This window comes from Stenella coeruleoalba (genome assembly GCF_951394435.1).
Source record: "Stenella coeruleoalba genome assembly, chromosome: 14".
NCBI lineage: Eukaryota > Metazoa > Chordata > Mammalia > Artiodactyla > Delphinidae > Stenella > Stenella coeruleoalba.
The window spans coordinates 2,958,420-2,975,871 of NC_137160.1; the positions used below are offsets into that span (position 1 = coordinate 2,958,420).

At 45.2% G+C, this 17,452-nt stretch overlaps 1 protein-coding gene across 3 annotated transcripts in view; it reads right to left on the minus strand.

Annotated features, from left to right (window-relative positions):
* The window catches only part of ZNF236 (zinc finger protein 236), a 161,165-nt gene that overhangs the window by 109,433 nt on the left and 34,280 nt on the right, over window positions 1-17,452 (minus strand). For 2 of the 3 annotated variants that reach the window (XM_079942239.1, XM_079942238.1), the window contains one exon: window positions 2,326-2,481. The exons of the other annotated variant lie outside the window; for it this stretch is intronic. The gene's annotated coding sequence lies outside the window, so the exon portion shown is untranslated. The remainder of the gene's footprint in view (window positions 1-2,325; window positions 2,482-17,452) is intronic. 3 annotated transcript variants of the gene reach the window in all.

The window sequence follows — 17,452 nt, forward strand, 5'->3', positions numbered from 1 at the left end:
GTTATAAACAGGATCCGGACTAGGGTGAGAGAAGCAGGGCACCTTGTGTGCAAACTTAAGGAGGTGCTCGCTGTCAGGTTTGTGCAAATGTCCCACTTGCCTTGCCCTCATACCAGCCCTGATTGCAGATAAAACTGCTGTGAACATTTGTGTCAAGTCTCGGCATGGACATCTACTTTTCATTTCTCTGGGGTAGATACCTAGGAGTGGCATGGCAGGGTGATACGGTAGTCGTATCTTTTTCTAGAAGCTACTAAACTGTTTTCCAAAGTGGTTGTACTGTCTTACATTTCTACCACAATGCATGACCTTCCAGTTGGTTTACTTCCTCACCAGCACTTGGAATGGTCAGCCTTTTGAATTTTACTCTTTCTAGTGGGCGTGTAATGGTATCTCACTGTGGTTTTAATTTGCCTTTCTTTAATAACTAATTATGTTGAGCATCTTTCCATCTGCTTCTTTGCTGTCCGTGTATTGTCCTTGATGTATTTGTCTGTTCAAATCTTTTGCCCATTTTTAATTGGATTGTCATCTTATTATTAAATTGTAGAGTTTTTTTAATATTCCAAATATAATTTATTTGTCAGATATATGTTTTGCAATATTTTCTCCTAGTATGTGGCTTGCCTTTTTATTTCCATAAAGTGTTTTTTGAATAGCATAAGTTTTTATTTTTTTGAAGTCTAAACTACCAGTTGTTCCATGACTTTTATCATTTTTAAGAAACTTTGCCAAAGTCACTAAGATTTTCTGTGTTTTCTTCTGGAAGTTTTAGCTCTTACTTTTAGGTCTTTCTCCATCTTGAGTTAATTTTTGTATACGGTATGAGGTAAGGGTTGAGTTTTATTTTTTTTCCAATATACTATCCAGTTGTTCTAGCACCTTTTATTTAAAAGATTATCATTTCTCCATTGAAATGCCATGCCAACACTGTTTAAAATTAAATGATCATATAGGTATTGGTCTATTTTAAACTCTGTTCTGTTCTATTACTTTTTTGCTTATTTTTTCTCCAGTGCTACACTGTCTTTAATACTGTAGCTTTATAGTAAGTCTTGAAACCTAGTAGTGTTAAGTTCTCTAAATTTGTTCTTTTGCAAAGTTGTTTTGCCTATTCTAAGTCATTTTGACATTTCCTGAATTTTAAAATCAGCTTGTCAATTTCTTTAAAAAAAAACCTGAGTTTTTGAGTAGAATTACTTTGAATCCTTAGATTGATTTGGAGTAAATTCGCACCTTAACAATATTAAGTCCTCCAATCTATGACCACAGTATCTTTATTCAAGTCTTCTTTAATTTCTCTTTGCTACAATTTGTAGTTTTCAGTGATCAAGTCTTGCCCATCTTTTGTCAAATGTATTCCTCCCATTTCGTATTTTTGAGGTTTTATTAAATATATTGTTTATCTAGCTTCAACTTGATTGTTCAATTGATTTTTCAATATTGTCTCTTTATCCAGAAACCTTGTTAAACTCATTTATAAGTCAGTCTAGCTTTTTCTGTAGATTCCCAAGGGTTTTTAAAATGAATGATTATGATTTCTACAAATTAAGTATTTTACTTATTTTCCAATATGGAGCCTTTTTTTTTCTTTTTCTTGCTTTGTTGCACTGGCTAGAACCTCTAATAATAGTTCTAGTACTAATGGATAGACACGATAACAGCAAATTTTTTTTTCCTCTTTCATATTAGAAAGAATTCAGTCTTTCCCCATTAATTATATTTTTGCTATTGGTTTTTTATAGTTGAGGACATTCCCTTCTTTCCCTAGATGGTGAGGGTTTCTATCATGAATGAATGTTTGATTTGCTAAAATTTTGTTAAGAACTTTCACATCTATGTTCATGAGTGTTAGTAGTGTGTAGTTTTCCTTGTAATGTGTTTTTCTGGTCTTACTGTCAGAGTAATACTGGTCTCATAGATTGGATTGTGAGGTATTCCTTCCTCTTGAATTTTACAGAAGAGTTTAGCATTAGCACAGTTTTCAAGTCATAGAAATAATGTTTAGGTTTTTTGATTTGTTGTTGTTTGTTTCTCATCTGTCAAGAATTAAATACCAGCAGCCAGTTTTCAAGTTAAAATGAAGATGCAAGCAAAACCATTGGGTATTAATTTGCCACCAGGCACATTCACACGTTTAATCTCTTTCAGTTGTCCCAGGAATAGAAGTGTAGACTCCCATTTTACAAAACTCTCTCAAAAGAGGTTAAATAACTTGCCTAAGGTCACACAGTAGGTCTTGGAGTTCAGATTGGAAAGCAGGTCTCTAGGTATCCAGAGCCCTGTGCTCTTTCCCATACCAGATGAGCAAATGAAAGTACATACCTCGCCATTCGAGAAGCTGAGATCTGGAAGTGGGAATCTGAGTTCACTCCAGCGTTGCTTGAATTCACAGATTCCAAACTGAACTAGACTCTGAAATCTGCCTGAAGCTGAAACTGCCTGGAGTACTTTCAGAAGTAAACCGACTTAGTTTGGCACCTAAGAAAATTGAAATAATATGATAATAGAAATAATAACTTATGATAACTAAATAAAATGGTTACTAGGTATATAGTTTGGCACCTAAGAAAATTGAAATAACATGATAATAGAAATAATAACTTACGATAAGTAGATAAATAAAATGGTATAAGCTAGAACTGTAGTAACACCAACCAGCCTGTCTCACGACTTTCTCAAGAAGCACTCAGTAGCCCAAGAAAACAGGCACAGGCCCACACGGACGGGATGGCGTGAGCACAAAGCAAGAAAGCGACCGGGGGCAGGGGTTAGGGGTAAACTCGGGAGCCACCAAGAGCATGATTTCAAAAAGCACGGTCAGCTGATGTGCGGTAAGGGATGACATCATTCAAACACCACTCAAGTAAGGAAGCAAACGATGCGTGCAGGGGGAGAGTGTCTTGGATAATAAGGAAAGTGGATGTGGGTCCTGATCAGCATTGATGGATGGAACAGCGGGAAAAATCAAGTTTGCCATCAGTGAGGAGACTCTAAGACACCAGAAGAAAGAACAATTGCTTTAAAACTTCCAACACATTTTCTCCCATAGATTCCTCAGAGTTGCTGACAGAAAACAGGTGTCAGGCTGTGTGAGCCCAGGAAAATCGCCTTACCTTTCCAGGTCTCGGGCCGTAAAATGAGAAAGCTGAACTAGTGTCTCTCTGAGGTCCCGAGCGATTTTAACTCTGTGACTGCTCTGTGCTTCAACCAAAAACCATCAAACACTATTTTTTTTCCCCAGGGAGAGTCTGTTGGATAACAGTTTAAAGTCAGTGGCCCTTGAGCAGGACACTTCCAGGGATCAGGGGTCGGGGTGTCCTGCTTGCCCACTGATCACAGGTGTGAGCGTTACTCTGGGCTGTAAGAAAAATGAAAATGTACTCATGATTCACTAGCAAACTCAGAGCCCAGCTTCACCATGTGGCTCAGTGGCAGCGCCTCCCTGGGAGGCCGGGCCCACAGAACCAGCCACGTTTAAAGGGAGGGCACATCCCACCCCATTTGCCCTGAGTCCTAAACACAGCCAGCCCCAGTGCCTGTGAATGTACGTATCTTTATGCATCTGTTTTCTCTTTGTATATTGTGATATGTATCTCGTTCATTCTCACTGCTGTAAACAGTTCTGTTATATTAACTATATTAAATTTTCTTATCTATTCTGTTGGTGAAATTTAGGCTATTTCTCTTTTTCTTATTATTACAAATAAAATTGCTCTGAACATTCTTATACATGTGGACATAGTATGTTGGGTTGTAGGAGTGGAGTTAGTGAGATTTAAAATGATTTTCCAGTGTGATTGTAATAATCTACATTCTTACCAGCAGTGTCTGAAAACACCCTCATCACCGTCTGGTATGACCAGACTTCTTAATTTTTGTCAACCTGTGGGGTCTTATTTGAGTTTTCCTAATTTCTAGTGAGGTTGAACTTTTCTTCCCTTGTTTTTCCTCTTCACTGATTTGCCTGTTTTTATTTTTGCCTATTTTAAGCATTAGGTTTATGTTTTTTACTATAAGATCTATAGTAATTCTTTAGATATTCTGAATACTAATATTTTATCAGATAAATGTGTTATAAACGTCTTTCTATTCTGTGGCCCATTTTGGTTTGTCATTTGAGAAATGCAAGTTTTAATTCTAACATAATTTCGTGGACCAGCGTTTTTCCCCATCGCAAGAAGAATCCAAGTTGTTCATCGTGATCCTTTCTACTTCCCCCGGAGACCCCTCCCCAGCCCCGAGCCTGTGTCCTCCGCGCTGCGGTGACCTGACCCAGGCGTCCCCGCTCTGGGCCCGCTGGTTGCCCTCCCTCTGTCGCATCCAGCGCGTCGTCCCCACCCCGCCCCCAGCCACACAGTCACACAATCACTTTGATGCTGCCCGGTCTCTTAGCGCAGGGTGGGTCTCCCCCGCTAGGTTTTGGATTGTCGAATCCGCTTCCCCAGGCGGAGAGATCTGAGGGGAGGCAAGGCGCGTGAGGCTGGGGACCAGCCCGGGGTGGTCCGGGTGTGAACGCGCCACCCCGGGCTGGGGAGCCGGGGGCGAGGCCGAGTCTCAGCGGGTGAGCTGCAGGGTCTGGAGATTCATCACACAGGCAGAGGCGGCGTGGGGGGAGCAGGGAAAGGGACCCGGGCCCGGGACTGATGCAGGTGGAGCAGGCTCGCGCGCTCACCCAGCGCCCTGGCCGGTCACCATCACTTTCCACCCGCGCCGGGACCCAGAGGCTGCGACGTGCCGCCCGGGGCACCGGAGCTCCCCGCGCCCCCCGCCAAGGTGGAGGCCGCCCTCGTGGAAACGGCGGGGCTGGGTTCCATCCCCAGGTGACTAGATCCAGGGATGACACTGTACACACGGGAAGGGAAAGAAGGAAAAGACAGGAGCAGAATGGAGAAAATGAAGAAATGAGAGAGACAGAGTCGGGGAGGAGGAGCGCCACCTGGTGGCAGATCGCGCCGCCTGCACTCTCCCCGCCGCAGCGCAGACCCGGGCCGTTTACGATACAGGCCTGACCTCCAGCGCTGAAGCGGTCATTGGCACATACTGGACGATTATAATAACGATATTCATTGAGCAAGAACTCTGAGGAGTTTTTTTTTTAATATGGAACACTTCAGGAATTTGCGTGTCATCCTTACTCAGGGGCCATGCTAATCTCTGTATCATTCCAATTTTAGTCTATGTGCTGCCGAGGTGAGCACCTGAGGGTTTTTTAAATTAATAGTTGATTTTTGAACAGTTTTACATTCTCAGAAAAATTGAGCATCTGGTACAGGGAGTTCCCACGTACCCTCCCCCCAGTATACACACTTTCTCCTATTAATAAGACCTTGCATTAGTATGTTACATTGGGTGCAGTTAATGAACCAATATTGACGCATTAGTATTAACCAAATTTCATAATTTAATGTTCATTTCTGTGCAGTGCTATGGGTTGTAACAAGTGTGTGTTATGCATCCACCATTACAGTACCACAGAGGATAGTTTCACTGCCCTCAAGTTTCTCTGGGTTCTACCTAATCACCCTCTCCCCACCCGCCTTGAACCCCTGGCCGACACTGCTCTTTTTACTGTCTCTATATTGCCTTTTCCAGAATGTCATATAGTCAGAATCATGCAGTACGTATCCTGTTCAGACTGGCTTCTTTGTGCATTTAAGATTCCTCCGTGTCTTTTCTGTGGCTCGATAGCTCATTTCTTTTTAGTGCTGAGTAACATTCCATTGTCTGGATGAACCATAGTTTACGTATCCATTCACCTACTGAAGGACATCTTGTTTGTTTCCAAGTTTTCACGACTATGAATAAAGCTGCTATAAACATCCACGCAGGTTTTTGTGTGAACGTACGTCTTCACCTCCTTTGGGTAAATACCAGGGAGTGTGCTTTCTGGAGCACATGATGAGACTATATTTAGTTTGATAAGGAGCCGCCAAACTGTCTTCCAAAGTGGCAGCACCCTTGGGCATCCCCACCAGCAATGAATGGAGTTCCTGTTGCTCCACAGCCTCGCCAGCATTTCGTGCTGTCAGTGTTCCGGATTGGTGTGTCCTGGTATCTCACTGCTGTTTTGATTTGCAATTCTCTAATGACATATGATTCAGAGCATCTTTTTATATGCTTACTTGCCATCTGCATACCTTCCCTCATGAGGTAACTATTCAGATCTTTGCCCATTTTTAAAATTGGGCTGTTTGGTTTCTTGGTGTTGAGTTTTAACTTTATTTTGGGTACCAGTTTTTTAATCAATATGTGTTGTGCAATATATTTTAATACATATGAAATACAGAGATATTTAAATAAAACATATTTGTTGGGGTGTTGCCTAAAATTATTTCCTATACCATCTGTTGTATGCATACAACATTTTGGGGTATATTATTTAAATCTCCCAATTAAAGTGAAATAGCAGCAATAACACAGAATCATTTCTGTGGACATATGATTAAAGCTAAACAACCCTCATAGTATCCGTGGATGCTCACGTCTCATAGGCTGCAGCCTCGGTTAGATGTCTCTGCGTTCAAACAGATGGACTATTACGACCCATGGTGTAGGAGGCTTAACACACACCAACAGTCATCCAGCACTGTCTGCCTGGGGAGCTCAACATGCAGACTTAAATTATACTTATTTCCTAGCTTTGTCATACCTCAGTCCATTCAGGCTGCTATAACAAAGTGCCATAGGCTGCATGTCTCATAAACAGCAGACATTTACTTCTCATAGCTCCGGAGGCTGAAAGCCTGAGGTCAGGTGAGAGCATGGTCGGGCTCTGGGGAAGCTCTCCTCTGAGTTGCAGACGGCCATCCTCTTGCTGTGTCCTCAGGTGACAGAAGGAGCGAGGGAGCTCTCTGGGGCCTCATTTACAAGGGCACTAATCCCACCACGAGGGCTCCACCTTCATGACCTAATCTCCTCCAACAGGCCTCACCTCCTAACACCATCACACAGGGGGTTGGGTTTCAACACATAAATTTTGGGGGGACACACATGTTCAGTCCATAACAATACCTTAACATACATAACATACATAATGTAAACAAAGAAGAACAGAGAGCTTTGTGCAATTCTGCAAGGTTAACCCACTACAGCTGCTGACCGACAGTATCCTCTGCCTCAGACGGAGGGAATGATGGTACCAGGATGCTCTGTGCTTGGACAAGCAGGCCCCTTAGACAGGCAGACGGAGGGAATGATGGGAACAGGATGCTCTATGCTGGGACAAGCAGGCCCCTTAGACAGGCAGAAGTGTAGTTCAGCAAGAATTCTAATGAACTCAGATTCTTGCATCTTTCTGTACATAGAAAAGCACTAAAATCATTCGCCTGAGATGTCTGCTCTTCGTGACTAGCAGTAAGTAGAGTTTTACCAACATGTATACTTGACGCTTGAGCCCAAGCACTGGACTCGCCCCAGCCTCTTCAGAGCAGTTTACTCAGAGCTCCTGAGAGGCTGTCTCCCAGGCTATAGTCCTCAGTAAGACCCTGAATAAAACTTAAAACTCACAGCTCTTATGCTGTGAGTTTTTTCTTTCAGTTGACAGTAACAATACCTACTGCTCCCAGAGGTAGGTCTTGTTAATAGCATAACTTTAGACATGCTGACTATACCAAAGGTGAGTTTTAATTTCCAATGATGTGTAGCAAAGACGATGCAACTTTCTATTGCATACCAGATCTTTCCAAGAGATATTCTGTATGGTGACACCAATGAATGGGAGACAGGAGGCCAGAGTTCTTACGGTGACTTATATTTACGCATGGTATAAGGCACTTAACTTGAGACTCAGTTTATTAACATAAAGCAAGTGGTTGCTAAATGTTCTTGCTGGTTCTAACACTTTTATGATTCAAAGATTTTTGAAACTTACCTTTTTTAATAAATTTATTTTATTTATTTATTTTTAAATTTTTGGCTGTGTTGGGTCTTCGTTGCTGCATGCCGGCTTTCTCTAGTTGTGGCGAGCAGGGGCTACTCTTCTTTGTGGTGCGTGGGCTTCTCATGGTGGCTTCTCTTGTTGCGGAGCACGGGCTCTAGGCACGCGGGCTTCAGTAGTTGTGGCTCGCAGGCTCAGTAGTTGTGGCTCGCGGGCTTAGCTGCTCCACAGCATGTGGGATCTTCCCGGACCAGGGCTCAAACCCATGTCCCCTGCATTGGCAGGCGGATTCTTAACCACCGTGCCACCAGGGAAGCCCTGAAACTTACCTTTAAGACACAGGAAATGGCTACATTAAGAAGTCCACAAAAGTTGAGTAATATTTCTGACATTACACCACAAGAGGAAGGAAATTGAAGCTTTCGCTTTATCCTCAGCTAAGGTCTGAAACAGCAAAGTTGTCGGTAGAAAATCACAAGCCTATCCCAGGCGATTGTGACAACCTGGCACTTTGTGTGTTGGTGTTGGGCTGAACACGTTTAGGAACAGAAGTGAATATGAATAAAGCACGATGAAAAAGCTTCAGTGAAAATTCCAGTCTAGAATGAGACAATCGCCGTCCATTTAGACAGTTAATGTCAACAGCCCAAGGTTGACCTGAGAGCCCAGCCCCCAGAGCTGGACCGCCGAGCTCTGCGTGTTGGAAAAGCCAACGGGCTGAAGGATCGCCCCTGCCTTGCTTCCCGTCTGCCTCCCTCAGAGGTTGTTGTGAGTGTAAACGGTGTGCGTAAGAGTCTTACACAGCACTGGGCACGTGGACAGCCTTCAGCGAAGGTCCGCCCTTGTTGCGCCCGACAGGCCCCTTTCTAAGCCTCTGGGCTCTGGGCACCATATTGGCTGCTGAGCCGAGTTTCCGACGTGGCTCCGACTCGCCCCTCCCCTCTTCCTGGCCACGCCCCTGGCCTGCCTGGAAGCCTGCCTTCCTTCTCATTTCTCTCCCTTCTTCAGAGGCTATGCTCTTTGACTCTCCAGACAACCTCATCCTTTCAGGCACTGGCAGTTCCCCTGGCGGTAAAAGGAGAGTGTCAGAAAAGTAGGTGAGGCGCATGACGCTGTACAGCCTTTGAAATTTCAGATGAGACTGGGAAAGGCTAATGGGACTATTTGTTTTCCTCAATCAATGATGCACAAGAGGACTCCTCCTATCACGTCCTCATTTTCATATAATGAGCATTTGGGGAGTAGAGGGGTCCTGGCCCGCTTCTACCAAAAGCAGAGCCCTGTGTGCTGGGGACGTATTTGGGAACGGGGCCCCAGGGAGCAGAACAGGGAAGGGAGGCCAACGCAGGGATGTAGTCTCCAGCTGGGGCCACCGTGGACCCCCCTGGGGACCTTCTGAGGAGCCTCATGAAGCGCTTCCCAGAACCACCTGCCTGGCTGAGGGGAGGAAAGCTCGTGGGGACATCACTGCACCTGCCCTTCTGGGTGGGGGAGCATGCCTCAGCATGTGGCACCGTCCAGAACTGGAGTCCATTCCTGTCCCTTGGGGTCCAGGAAGGTGTCCCTTCCCGCTGTCCCTGCCAGGCGGGAAGGAGTCTGGTCTGCCCAAGCTGCCACCGGGAGGCCACGGGATCCCCTGTGGCTGGTCCCTCAGTGGGGTCTCAGAGGGGACCCTGTGAGCGGCCAGGTGGGTGCCCTGCAGTGTCAGGAACAGCCCTGCAGAGGGAGCCAGGCCGTCCTCCTTCGCCGCCGCCGTGGCTACTCTGGGCCTGGCCCACTGCGCGGGCGCCGGCGGCTGACAGGAGGCGGCGTCACAGTCCCCGAGACTGAGCTTCACCACGGTCATCCGCAATCCCTCACCACAGTACACCTGGTGCTTTGCTTTGTTTCGTTTCCTTGTTTGTTTGTTTTTGCAGGACAAACGATTTGAACAGAGATGTGAGGGGACACATCGCCTGCATCACGTCTTCGGCGGGGACCCTGAACTTGGGCAGCCCTTCCAGGCACGCGGCTTTGCTCCAGAGTCGCTGAGTTGGGGACTGAAGGGAAACTGGGTCCGTTTGGGGGACATCTACTCGGCCCCTCATACCAGAAATGTCTCTTGTTCCTTAGGACAAGCAGCCAGTATGAGGATCTGCCAGTCACTTAGAGCACACACACCACTCATACCGATGGACTCGATCAAGAAGCCCGGTGTCTGGCCTCTGACACCCGCACTGCTGGGTTGTGCACGTGGGAGGGTGTGTGGTTTGCCCCCGAGGCAGGGTGCCATCCGACTGCAGCTGGGCAGAGCACGACGGAGCCCACGTGGGGCCCGGCAGCTGGAGTGAAGTGGGGCAGGGAGGATGCGGAGGAAGACGGCAGAGGAGCCTGCGTGAGAGGGGCTCAAGCTTCAGGGGCCTTGGCGCCACAGAGAGACACCAGATGTGCCCATCAGCACCGGGTACGGGTGACACCCAACAACAGACTGGAGATGAGAAGCAGAAGGGAGAGCGTGTGTAGGTGGTACTGCTGGCCTGGAGTAGGGCTCTGGGGGACGGGCCCGCTCCGGCGCTGGGGGACCAGGCTGCAGTCGGAGGCCGTAAGTTAGAGAGAGGGCACATGGGGGACACAAGCTGGACTCAGACCCTGGGGGATGGGACACCAGGGGACAGTCAGGGTAAGTGGTGGCAAACGTACTGGAACCAGGAAGGCATAGCTCCAAACGGGCAAAGCAGAGAAGTCAAGAGGGAACCCAGGCTTCCCTGTTGGCGTAGTGGTTAAGAATCCGCCTACCAATGCAGTGGACACGGGTTCAAGCCCTGGTCCGGGAGGATCCCACATGCCGCGGAGCAGCTAAGCCCATGCGCCACAACTACTGAGCCTGCGTTCTAGAGCCCGTGAGCCACAACTACTGAGCCCGTGCGCCACAACTACTGAGCCTGTGCTCTAGAGCCTGCAAACCACAATACGGAGCCCGTGACCCACAACTACTGAGCCCGTGAGCCTCAACTACTGAGCCCATGAGCCACAACTACTGAGCCCGCATGCCACTACTACTGAGTCTGCACTCTAGAGCCCTCAAGCCAAAACTACTGAGTCCATGTGCCACAACTACTGAGTCCATGTGCCACAACTACTGAGCCCGCAAGCCACAACTACTGAGCCCACGTGCCACAACTACTGAGCCCACATGCCACAACTACTGAGTCCATGTGCCACAACTACTGAAGCCTGCGCACCTAGAGCCCATGCTCTGCAACAAGAGAAGCCACCGCAGTGAGAAGCCCCCACGTCACAATGAAGAGTAGCCCGTGCTCACTGCAACTAGAGAAAGCCTGCATACAGCAACAAAGACCCAACACAGCCAAAAATAAATAAATAAATTTATTATTTTTTTAAAAAGAAGGGGAATCAGAAAGATGACGGAAGAGTAAGGCGCAGAGATCACCTTCCTCCCCACAAATACATCAGAAATACATCTACACGTGGAACAGCTCCTACAGAACACCCACTGAATGCTGGCAGAAGACCTCAGACCTTCCTAAAGGCAAGAAATTCCCCACGTACCTGGGTAGGGCAAAAGAAAAAAGAATAAACAGAGACAAAAGAATAGGGACGGGACCTGAACCAGTGGGAGGGAGCTGTGAAGGAGGAAAGGTTTCCACACACTAGGAAGCCCCTTCTCGGGCAGAGACTGCGGGTGGTGGAGGGGGAAGCTTCGGAGCCACGGAGGACAGCGCAGCCACAGAGGTGCGGGGGGCAAAGGGGGGAGATTCCCGCACAAAGGATCAGGGCCGACCGGCACTCACCAGCCCAAGAGGCTGGTCTGCTCCCCCGCCGGGGCGGGCGGGGCTGGGAGCTGAGGCTCGGGCTTCGGTCGAAGCACAGGGAGAGGACTGGGGTTGGCAGCGTGAACACAGCCTGCAGGGGGCTAGTGCTCCACGGCTGGCCGGGAGGGAGTCCGGGGAAAAGTCTGGAGCTGCCGAAGAAACAAGAGACTTTTTCTTACCTCTTTGTTTCCTGGTGCGCGAGGAGAGGGGATTAAGAGCGCTGCTTAAAGGAGCTCCAGAGACGGGCGCGAGCCGCGGCTAAAAGCGCGGACCCCAGAGATGGGCAAGGGACGCTAAGACTGCTGCTGCTGCTGCCACCAAGAAGCCTGTGTGCGAGCACAGGTCACTATCCACACCCCCCTTCCGGGGAGTCTGTGCAGCCCGCCACTGCCAGGGTCCCGGGACCCAGAGACAACTTCCCCGGGAGAACGCACGGCGCGCCTCAAGCTGGTGCAATGTCACACTGGCCTCTGCCGCCGCAGGCCCGCCCCACACTGCGTGCCCCTCTCTCCCCGCGGCCTGAGTGAGCCAGAGCCCCCGAATCAGCGGCTCCTTTAACCCCGCCCTGTCTGAGCGAAGAACAGACGCCCTCCGGTGACCTACAGGCAGAGGCGGGGCCAAATCCAAAGCTGAGCCCCAGGAGCTGTGAGAACAAAGAAGAGAAAGGGAAATCTCTCCCAGCAGCCTCAGGAGCAGCGGATTAAAGCTCCACAATCAACTTGATGCACCTGCGTTTGGGGAATACATGAATAGACAACGAGTCATCCCAAACTGAGGAGGTGGACTTTGAGAGCAAGATCTATGATTTTTTCCCCTTTTCCTCTTTTTCTGAGTGTGTATGTGTATGCTTCTCTGTGAGATTTTGTCTGTATAGCTTTGCTTCCACCATTTGTCCTAGGGTTCTATCCGTCCATTGTTTTTTTATAAAAAAATTTTTTCTTAATAATTAATTTTAATTTTATTAACTTTATTATACTTTTCCTTCCTTCCTTCCTTCCTTCCCTCCCTCCCTCCTTTAGACAATGAATCATCCCAAATTGAGGAGGTGGACTTTAAGAGCAAGATTTATGATTTTTTCCCCTTTACCTCTTTTTGTGAGGGTGCATGAGTATGCTTCTGTGTAAGATTTTGTCTGTATAGCTTTGCTTCCACCATTTGTCCTAATGTTCTATCCGTCCCTTTTTTTTTCTAAATAATTATTTTTTAATTCAATAACTTTATTATACTTTATTTTACTGTATCTTCTTTCTTTGTCTTTTTTCCTTCCTTCCCTCCTTCCTTCATTCCTTCCTCCTTCCCTCCCTCCCTTTCTTTCCTTCTTGCCTTCTTGCCTGCTTTCCTTCTATCTTTCTTTCTTTCTTCCTTCCTTCCCTCCCTTCTTCCTTCCTTCCTTCCTTCCTTTCTTTCTTCCTACTTCTACTAATTCTCTCTACTTTTTCTCCCTTTTATTCTGAGCTGTGTGGATGAAAGGCTCTTGGTGCTCCAGCCAGGAGTCAGGGCTCTGCCTCAGGTGGGAGAGCCAACTTCAGGACACCGGTCAACAAGAGACCTCCCAGCTCCACATAATATCAAACGGCGAAAATCTCACAGAGACCTCCATCTTAACACCAGCACCCAGCTTCACTCAACGACCAGCAAGCTACAGTGCTGGACAACCTATGCCAAACAACTAGCAAAACAGGAACACAACCCCACCCATTGCCAGAGAGGCTGCCTAAAATCATAATAAGTCCACAGACACCCAAAAACACACCACCAGACGTGGACCTGCCCACTAGAGAGACAAGATCCAGCCTCACCCACCAGAACACAGGCACTAGTCCCCTCCACCAGGAAGCCTACACAACCCACTGAACCAACCTTAGCCACTGGAGACAGACATCAAAAACAACGGGAACTACGAACCTGCAGCCTGCAAAAAGGAGACCCCAAACACAGTAAGATAAACAAAATGAGAAGACAGAAGAACACACAGCAGATGAAGGAGCAAGGTAAAAACCCACCAGACCTAACAAATGAAGAGGAAATAGGCAGTCTACCTGAAAAAGAATTCAGAATAATGATAGTAAAGATGATCCAAAATCTTGGAAATAGAATGGACAAAATGCAAGAAACATTTAACAAGGACCTAGAAGAACTAAACATGAAACAAACAATGATGAACAACACAATAAATGAAATTAAAAATACTCTAGATGGGATCAATAGCAGAATAACTGAGGCAGAAGAACGGATAAGTGACCTGGAAGATAAAATAGTGGAAATAACTACTGCAGAGCAGAATAAAGAAAAAAGAATGAAAAGAACTGAGGACAGTTTCAGAGACCTCTGGGACAACATTAAACACACCAACATTCGAATTATAGGGGTCCCAGAAGAAGAAGAGAAAAAGAAAGGGACTGAGAAAATATTTGAAGAGATTATAGTTGAAAACTTCCCTAATATGGGAAAGGAAATAGTTAATCAAGTCCAGGAAGCACAGAGAGTCCCATACAGGATAAATCCAAGGAGAAATACGCCAAGACACATATTAATCAAACTGTCAAAAATTAAATACAAAGAAAGCATATTAAAATCAGCAAGGGAAAAACAACAAATAACACACAAGGGAATTCCCATAAGGTAAACAGCTGATCTCTCAGCAGAAACTCTGCAAGCCAGAAGGGAGTGGCAGGACATACTGAAAGTGATGAAGGAGAAAAACCTACAACCAAGATTACTCTACCCAGCAAGGATCTCATTCAGATATGATGGAGAAATTAAAACCTTTACAGACAAGCAAAAGCTAAGAGAGTTCAGCACCACCAAACCAGCTTTACAACAAATGCTAAAGGACCTTCTCTAGGCAAGAAACACAAGAGAAGGAAAAGACCTATAATAACAAACCCAAAGCAATTAAGAAAATGGGAATAGGAACATACATATCAATAATGACCTTAAATGTAAATGGATTAAATGCTCCCACCAAAAGACACAGACTGGCTGAATGGATGCAAAAACAAGACCCATATATATGCTGTCTACAAGAGACCCACTTCAGACCTAGAGACACATACAGACTGAAAGTGAGGGGATGGAAAAAGATATTCCATGCAAATGGAAACCAAAAGAAAGCTGGAGTAGCAATTCTCATATCAGACAAAATAGACTTTAAGATAAAGACTATTAGAAGAGACAAAGAAGGACACTACATAATGATCAAGGGATCGATCCAAGAAGAAGATATAACAATTGTAAATATTTATGCACCCAACATAGGAGCACCTCAATACATAAGGCAAAAACTAACAGCCATAAAAGGGGAAATCGACAGTAACACATTCATAGTAGGGGACTTTAAAACCCCACTTTCACCAATAGACAGATCATCCAAAATGAAAATAAATAAGGAAACACAAGCTTTAAATGATACATTAAACAAGATGGACTTAATTGATATTTATAGGACATTCCATCCAAAAACAACAGAATACACATTTTTCTCAAGTGCTCATGGAACATTCTCCAGGACAGATCATATCATGGGTCACAAATCAAGCCTTGGTAAATTTAAGAAAATTGAAATTGTATCAAGTATCTTTTCCAACCACAATGCCATGAGACTAGATACCAATTACAGGAAAAAATCTGTAAAAAATACAAACACATGGAGGCTAAACAATACACTACTTAATAACGAAGTGATCACTGAAGAAATCAAAGAGGAAATCAAAAAATACCTAGAAACAACAGACAATGGAGACACAATGACCCAAAACCTATGGGTTGCATCAAAAGCAGTTCTAAGAGGGAAGTTTATAGCAATACAATCCTACCTTAAGAAACAGGAAACATCTCGAATAAACAACCTAACCTTGCACCTCAAGCAATTAGAGAAAGAAGAACAAAAAAACCCCAAAGTTAGCAGAAGGAAAGAAATCATAAAGATCAGATCAGAAATAAATGAAAAAGGAATGAAGGAAACGATAGCAAACATCAGTAAAACTAAAAGTTGGTTCTTTGAGAAGATAAACAAAATTTATAAACCATTAGCCAGACTCATCAAGAAAAAAAGGGAGAAGACTCAAATCAATAGAATTAGAAATGAAAAAGGAGAAGTAACAACTGACACTGCAGAAATACAAAAGATCATGAGAGATCACTACAAGCAACTCTATGCCAATAAAATGGACAACCTGGAAGAAATGCACAGATTCTCAGAAACGCACAACCTGCCAAGACTGAATCAGTAAGAAATAGAAAATATGAACAGACCAATCGCAAACACTGAAATTGAAACTATGATTAAAAATCTTCCAACAGGGGCTTCCCTGGTGGTGCAGTGGTTGAGAGTCTGCCTGCCAATGCAGGGAACACGGGTTCGTGTCCCGGTCCGGGAAGATCCCACATGCCGCGGAGCGGCTGGGTCCATGAGCCATGGCCGCTGAGCCTGCGCGTCCGGAGCCTGTGCTCTGCTCCGCAACGGGAGAGGCCACAGCAGTGAGAGGCCCGCGTACCGCAAAAAAAAAAAAAAAAATCTTCCAACAAACAAAAGCCCAGGACCAGATGGCTTCGCAGGCGAATTCTATCAAACATTTAGAGAAGAGCTAACACCTATCCTTCTCAAACTCTTCCAAAATATAGCAGAGGGAGGAACACTCCCAAAATCATTCTATGAGGCCACCATCACCCTGATACCAAAACCAGACAAGGATGTCACAAAGAAAGAAAACTACAGGCCAATATCACTGATGAACACAGATACAAAAATCCTCAACAAAATACTAGCAAACAGAATCCAACAGCACATTAAAAGGATCATACACCATGATCAAGTGGGGTTTATCCCAGGAATGCAAGGATTCTTCAATATATGCAAATCAATCAACGTGATACACCATATTAACAAATTGAAGGAGAAAAACCATATGATCATCTCAATAGATGCAGAGAAAGCTTTCGACAAAATTAAACACCCATTTATGATAAAACCCCTCCAGAAAGTAGGCATAGAGGGAACTTTCCTCAACATAATAAAGGCCACATATGACAAACCCACAGCCAACATCGTTCTCAATGGTGAAAAACTGAAAGCATTTCCACTAAGATCAAGAACAAGACAAGGTTGCCCACTCTCACCACTCTTATTCAACATAGTTTTGGAAGTTTTAGCCACAGCAATCAGAAGAAAAGGAAATAAAAGGAATCCAAATTGGAAAAGAAGAAGTAAAGCTGTCACTGTTTGCAGATGACATGATACTATACATAGAGAATCCTAAAGATGCTACCAGAAAACTACTAGAGCTAATCAATGAATTTGGTAAAGTAGCAGGATACAAAATTAACGCACAGAAGTCTATGGCATTCCTATACACTAATGATGAAAAATCTGAAAGTGAAATCAAGAAAACACTCCCATTTACCATTGCAACAAATAGAATAAAATATCTAGGAATAAACCTACCTAAGGAGACAAAAGACCTGTATGCAGAAAATTATAAGACACTGATGAAAGAAATTAAAGATGATACAAATAGATGGAGAGATATACCATGTTCTTGGATTGGAAGAATCAACATTGTGAAAATGACTCTACTACCCAAAGCAATCTACAGATTCAATGCAATCCCTATCAAACTACCACTGGCATTTTTCACAGAATTAGAACAAAAAATTTCACAATTTGTATGGAAACACAAAAGACCCGAATAGCCAAAACAATCTTGAGAACGAAAAATGGAGCTGGAGGAATCAGGCTCCCTGACTTCAGACTATACTACAA